This window comes from Elaeis guineensis, chromosome 2, assembly GCF_000442705.2.
Source record: "Elaeis guineensis isolate ETL-2024a chromosome 2, EG11, whole genome shotgun sequence".
NCBI classification, from domain to species: Eukaryota; Viridiplantae; Streptophyta; class Magnoliopsida; order Arecales; family Arecaceae; genus Elaeis; species Elaeis guineensis.
In genome coordinates, this window is record NC_025994.2 from 35,563,155 (window position 1) to 35,569,154 (window position 6,000).

General features: G+C 37.0%; 1 protein-coding gene across 1 annotated transcript in view; it reads left to right on the forward strand.

The window, feature by feature from the left end:
• The window catches only part of LOC105035857 (uncharacterized), a 28,196-nt gene extending 23,029 nt beyond the window's left edge, over positions 1–5,167 (forward strand). Inside the window, exon 2 of the mRNA XM_073251731.1 lies at positions 4,869–5,167. The gene's annotated coding sequence lies outside the window, so the exon portion shown is untranslated. The remainder of the gene's footprint in view (positions 1–4,868) is intronic.
• Positions 5,168–6,000: the final 833 nt, after the last annotated feature.

The window sequence follows — 6,000 nt, forward strand, 5'->3', positions numbered from 1 at the left end:
CTCATCAATTATGTTCTTCATCTAATCCAATTAGATTTGATGTATTATATACATCATATCAAATCTAAAATTTATCTTATACTGATTATAAAATATCAATTTTAAATTTGATATCAAATAAAAAAATAATTAGATGCAAATATGAATGCATAAGAAATTAATTTATGGTAAAATCTGTTTTCGCGCAGTGCTGAATTATGATAGGATTTAGATCTAAATATTCATCGAAACGGATCCAATTTAAATCTAAAATAATCCTCACTTCATAAGGAAAACAACTAAATTAAAATTCTATTAAAATAGATTTAAAATAGATTTTTAATTCACGTTGTTTTTCATCAAAAATTCAGTAACAGCAGAATTCTATTATAACAGATTTATAACAATCTCAATCAACCATTGATTAGGCACCTCTAATCTAATCAAAATCAGATCAAAAATTTTATATAAACAGATTTAAATAAGATTTAACGTCACACAAAAAATCTCAATTATATCTCATGTAAATAATCACGAAAAATTCTGTTTGGCATGCATATATTTCAGGCCTGCTCTGATACCAGTTGAAGGGAAGGAAATAATTTCTCTCCAGAATGTCCAGGTTGCATTTAAAATTTTTTTCTAATGTTTTACTTATTTAAGGATCAAATTTTTACCTGAATCGCAGCGGAATCAGAGATCAAATCCCAAATTATCTGATATAAACCTTCGCGGAGGTTTGGATATGCAGATCTTCTACTTCGTATGCACGTCAGACGCCGCAGGATAACAGGATGAACTCTAATCCAATTGGCTTCGCATATACAATCAATCGAGGGATGAGATGTGATGATGTGACACCTCACACCAGTAGGTAGGATGTTCAAGAAGGATCCATGCCCAAAGAGAGGAGGCGACAACAAAGAGAGAGATGTAGAAGATGGATCTCTCTCTTCACATGTTTGTCTCTCTCTCTTTTTCTCTTCTCTGAAGTTGATTTGTTTGCTATTCTATTCTCTTCTCTCATCCATAAGGGTAGAGACCCTTTCTATTTATAGATGATTCTCATGACCCAATGAGAGGACTCTTTATTCAAATCTAATTTGAATTGGTCCAATACTCATGAAAGGACTCCTATATGAGATATAATTGCCATCACTTATGATATCCACTTTGCACCCACTCCCACACCCACTTGGGACGTCCCAAATAAGCACCAAATCAATTTTTGGTCGTGCTTAATGAGTGGGTATTCCCAGTGTAAGTAGGAATACTCATCTCATCCAAAACAGATCCGATTCGAAGTCGGTTCGAAACAATTTCGAAAGCCTATCAATCTTAAACTCTTTAGGACTTTTGTATCAAGTCTAACTTGGATTTTGGACCTATTTAAGTCTAATTAATTCAGATCTAATCTGAAATTAATAGTACTTAAATCCAATCTTTCATATGTTTCATAGATCATAAATAGAAATTGTTCATCCCCAGGATTGAACCTGAACCTCATGTGTAGTGCTAGCTAGACATAGTCAACTCTTCAATCCCATTTGATCCATAACTCAATTCTCAATCAAATTAGCTTATATGTTCAATCAAGTACTTCCAGATTGGACATATAAACGTAGGTCAATTTCTTTCTACTTTGTCTGACTTGTGTGCGTGATTCCATAGGTTCAAACACTAAGTCGGTAGCACAGAAACTAATTCCTGCACTAATCGAGATATCATCTAGCAATGGTTTCTGATGTTCAGATAGGTCGAATTATCGCAAAAGAATATTCCAAAACCCATACTCATGGTTACCGCATAATTTATCTTTTTGATCTTAGATGCTCTAGGATGGTCTCAGGTTAACTGTCAATCGAGATTTGCTTCATTCACATTGTATTTCAACCTTTCAAATCTATCTCATGGATTACTCTGGCCAAGGTTTTACTAAATTGAAATACAGCGATATATCAACTCCAATAATCCGGAGGGGTCAATCTTATCTTGATCTACACACAGATTTTGCAAGTACTTAACTGTACCCAGTAGCCTTCTGTCACTGCATTAAAAATTCAGGTAGTTCGACACCAAAGCACAGTGGGTTGCTTGCAAGTCACTATGGTGATCTCAGATCTGAAGGACATTTATATTCATGTGTTTTGCGAGCAGCTCTTGACAGCAGAACGCTCGGCAGGTGAGTCACTTGTTCAGTGACGATGTACCCTTACATCTCACCTGTATGTCATATCAGTGTCACCACACTCAGTTAAGAGGACAACCAACTCATATGGCATACAACGACCTTCACTCGATAAATGTCATCGTCCCGTAATGATGTATCATTTGGTCGCGAACTTGTTTAAGAAATATATGATAAATCCTTTCTTTATCGTACACTAGCATAATTCTAGGGACTTCATCACAGTACAAGAGTTCAAGGAAGATGTCACTTTGTGATAAAAAATATTAAAATAACTATTATTCAATAATCAATAATTCATATACAAGGACGAATTTAATCGTCACGCGATTGGTTTTAGGACAATTTTCAACAACTCGATGTCCGATACATCTTCTCAGAGATTTGAGCGACAGATGAATAGACGAGGTCGGCAGTCTGCAAAAAGGCATCTATCCTCCCAATCACAGAAAACTCAGTCATAGAGGGGCACAAGAGGGAGAAAAGAAAAAATAATTGCACGTGCACCACTCTCGAGAGTACAGGAGCTATCTGGCTCAGATTCGGACATCAGGGAGAGTGATGATGATACATGTAGTAGTAGCCATAGATCTGATGATCAGGGAGGAACTGGAGGATAGGAGATCACTGTTTATGAGACAGGCACAGGGTAACATTCGATTCACACAGTTTACACATGCCACACAAGATAGGGATCATGGTGGACGAGTCGGTAGAGACCGTGGGGAGCCAATTTCATATAGACGATGGGCTCCTAGAGGTCGTCCAGCACACGATGCAGTTGCAGACGATCTTGCATGTGGAGTAGGGTCCATGGATGTATCTGGATCATCCTCGCATTATGGATCCTATTATCCGCAGTCATCTTATGATCCATATGGATATGGTGCATCCGAGGCATTGTCTTTTAGTGGTTATTCTGGAGCATCTTACGGATCAGATTTTGCTACCGGCATATTTAGATGGGCTCCTCCACAGTCGTACCATCATCCTGAGGATACTTCTCAGAGTTAGAGTTTGAGTGAGAGATTTGAGATGTCTTATAGGATGAATATTTAAGAGTATGATGCAGCTTGAATAGAGGGTTAGACTGATATCTTTTCAGATTATGTTGATCATCCAGATATCTACGAGCGTCACAGACACTCGACGAGAAATTAAATGCAGAGTAGGTCTTGAAGTTAGTATATCAGTTATTATATTTTGTACTTAAACGTTTAGATACATTTTAATACATATTTTATATATATATTTTTAATTTTAAAATGACATAGTTGTAATATAATATAAATAAATATATATTTAAAATTTTAGATCAAGAGTCTTTGTACTGCTAGATAATTCAAAATTGAACCCAAATCTGTCAATAATATGCAATATAATGTAATTTTGAGGTTATATTTATGAATTATTAATTTGAACATAAAAAAATAAAAAGAAAAAAAAATTTATATCGGTATCGAATCGGTACGTCGAAGCGTATCGTATGTCGGTACGGTACCGTACCATACCGGTCTGGCATCGGTACGCTGTCCGGTATCGATACAGGAAATCTTGCCATACGGATTGTACGAAGGATTAATATAAGTAAGATAATAGAAGGAAGTATTTGATGAGTTTATTATATTTTTTTTCTTTTGCATGCAGAGTTTGTTTTGGTTCTGTTGTGTTGATAAGGATTTGGAGTTTATTTGCAAGAGGCTGATGGGTAAAAAGATAAGCAACTGGTAGGAAGGAGGTGCCTGACTTCAGTGATTGGTCAAGGGAAACAAGTGATTGCCAGAAGTCACCGCAGGAAGTAGATGGAGAAAAAAGGTGGATGTTTTGGTGAAAATTGTTGGTGCGTCGAACAAGATTGAATATGGATGGACATCTAACGATGATGGGCTTGATGGTGTGGGTGGGCTGACAAGCGGCAAGAGGTGAAATGAGAAGGATTTTCTTGGGGGAAAGCAATCATATGTGACCAGTGGAACTCAGGTAGTGGAGTTTATGGAGCTTATAGTAGAATTTGGATTAAATTGGATGATAGTGTTCTGGTGTTTCATCTTGATGGGAGCTAGTTTTTGCCAAAAGGATCCTCACTATCTTATTGAAGATACGTATGGACTACATAATCTTGAAGACTTTACAGTTATATCCGGGAAGGATATGATCTGTCTCATTGATTGCAACCATCAGAGAGCCCTCTAGAGTTGACATGGTACAAGGTTTAGAGTATTGTGAGGCTTTGGTTTTGGTTGGACAATCTGGAAAATTTCACTTGTTTGTAACCATTTTTGTACCCTTTATGGCTTGTTTACCCAAAAAAAGGGGGGCAAAAAAGACAATGAGCTATGGTAAGCTAGTGACTTACCTGTTGTCATGCGTGGGCATGAGTCATAAGAACATCAATGTAAATGAGTAAATGACTTGAGGTATTATTTTTAACATAGCTACTTAAGGTTGTTTTATTTCATTTATCCATCAGTTTGACCATATTTTGGTAATCTTGATGATTCACTCCTACAAAAAAATCTTGATTATTCACTGTATTCTGAAAATAAAATTTAACATGTAAACGTTTCTAGTTTTGGTTTCGTTCTCGAGTTTTCTGCACGCACAAGTTGTGTGGACTGATGCTTGAGTGTGTTTACTGTATATATTTGCTTTTTATGCTATCAATCATTCTTTATTTAATGCATTCAAGTTTCTTGGTCAGGTATCGGCCTGTTTGCAGAAGCATGCACAAATCTTGCTGCTGAGCTAGTTCTGCGCTTCACCTTCCTCGGGTTCTTATCTGGGTCGGTTATCTTCATAATCTGGCGTTTGGCATGCAAGATTTTAAGGCTTTTTAATGTTTGGTTTTTAATTTCTAAAGTGTTAATCTGATCTGCTGAAACTAGTCCAATTGGGATCTAGTGACTGTTACCTTTCTGTGTTTTGTTTTTAAAATTGTTTGTGGGGATTCATTATTTGTGTTTATCGACATTGTTATCATTGAATCTACAGGTTTTCTGATGTGCTGAGGTGTCCCTTTCGCTAGTTAAGTCTTGTCGTCAACGTTAGCGATTAATGAGTAGGTCCACTTGTCTCTGGTACCTAAAAATCGGGGCACAAGGTCTCTATTATATCTGTTTCTGGTACGAGGGACTGGTTGATAAGAGAAACGAGGGGCAAAAATTAAATTCTGATAGTAAAGAATGGACGAGTGTCGGAAGTTTGAGTTAAACGTTGTTACTGTGTTTTCGGAATTTTGTTTGGACATCAGAAACGCTCTCATGTATGGTATGCTCCTGACTTAGAAGTCCGCGTGGTAGAAATTTGTTAATTTTGTTAAGGATTTGATACCTTGGGCTGCCATTTGTGGTTGAAAGGCTTCATGGGGTAGCCTTTGGAGAACCTTGGATAGCGTTAGTCACATTAGCATCATTGGGGCTTTCAAGCCCCAAAAGATGGACTAAAGTGTGTTGGGTCGACACATAATAGTGCACCCTCAACACTTGCAACTTTATATCACTGGTTGTATCAGTTGCCATACCTCTGTACACGTACAATTAAAGTCGAGGATTCAATATCTGGCAGCTCACTTTCTTGGCCCCAAAAGTGGAATTGAAAATCTTGACAACCAAGAGTTCATGCTGAGTTTTAGGAGGAGGAATGGAGATTAAGGACCGTTTTTGGGTCTTCTTATTTCCTAGGAGTCGGACATTCTCAAAGCATTCTGGCACCCAAACAATGGAAAGCAGTGTGCAAAGAATACTTTATTCTGAATGATTTATTCAAGCTCGTTGATGGATAAGTTCTTGTATCTTGACAACCGTATAGCATTAGTTTTGTTGTTAATTTATTGC